This window comes from Echinops telfairi, unplaced genomic scaffold (genome assembly GCF_000313985.2).
Source record: "Echinops telfairi isolate 266 unplaced genomic scaffold, ASM31398v2 ScPeMD7_60;HRSCAF=208, whole genome shotgun sequence".
NCBI lineage: Eukaryota > Metazoa > Chordata > Mammalia > Afrosoricida > Tenrecidae > Echinops > Echinops telfairi.
In genome coordinates this window covers 45829865-45831330 of record NW_022103958.1, presented here as the reverse complement: position 1 = coordinate 45831330, position 1466 = coordinate 45829865, and positions in this window count along the sequence as shown.

The following is a 1466-nucleotide window of genomic DNA, read 5'->3' as shown; positions in this document are numbered from 1 at the left end:
GGGCCACAAGAACACTAAGGAAATGATTCTTTGCAAGAATGCACACCTTAGCATAATCAACCATTTGAGATTAAAAAGGGTAGCAGTTGCCTAAGGAAGAAGTTCAGAAGAGTCTTAGCAAAGCAGGCGGAATGGAAACAGGACGCACAGGGAGGAAGTGAGGTCAGAGATGTTTCATTGAGGAGATTCTAGTCAGTGACCACACAAAATGCACATGAATTGTTGAATGGCAAACTGGTCTGCTCTGTAAACCTCACCCAACTCACAATAACAAAAAAAACTTATGACCAGAAAAAAACATATACAAATATTTTTCGGGTGATTATGAAGATAGTGAGTCCTATAAAATCAGATAAGAACTTAAAGAAAAAGCTAATTCTAGGCAATTAATGGATCATTTAGGTATGAAATACCAGAATAAGATACACATGTTACAAGATACATCTGTGCATCCTTCCGTCCTCAGATTTGGCTACACTTCTGAATTTTCTCATATGGAAGGAAGGAAAATGTACCGAAAGCCAAACAAATTTTATCAAAAGCATTCTGTGTACCAGGTAGTATACAAATAAAAGAGAAAAGGGATAAAAGATCATTATTTCTTTTCTGACTTCAAAAGCAATTTGTTTTTGTTGTAGAACATTTGGAGACTATAGACCAAAAAGAATAAGTCACATGACTCAGAAAACACCACCAGGCAGACCTGAGAGATACAATTATAAACAGAGAATGATAGTATAACTTATTTATCATCTAATTTTCCAACTTAAGTAAATGGTTTTGGCAGTCATATAATACTTTATACTTTTATAGTAGCTGCATAACATTTCATCATTTGAGTATTCTACATATGTCTATCTAAGGATACTTTTCCCAAGTTATATAATCATAATACTGTAACAAACATCCTTACAGATTCATTTCATTGCTATTACTTTTATTATAGAAAAATTGAATTTTTTCTATCGAAATATATTTCTCATGTCAAGGCATTTTCTTAAAACTGGCAAAGTATTCATTGTTGAAATTCTAATAGTTTCTATTTCCAAAAGAGCACCTCATTTCACACAATCTCATTAGTACCAAGAGCTGGGGGGAAAATCAGGTCATGCAAACCTGATGGACAAAGAACATCTAGTTTCAATTGCTTTTTTGTAGACAAATGAAAAATGATTTATTATGAATTATCAATTTATGCTGCTTAATCTATTTGTAACATTTCATTATTGCATTAGCATTGCACTTTCTACATTAAAGATATTAAACCTTGATCTACTACATAATTGCAATTTTTTCCATGTTGCTTTTTTTTAACCTTTTAGATATATTTAAAGAGATACAAAGATATAGATATTTATTTATCAACCATATCAATATTTTGTTTATTTTGTGCCTTTGTTGTTAGGTTCTGAATGGTCTTCTACTACATCAGATAAACAAATAGTTACTTGTTCGTAAATATATGT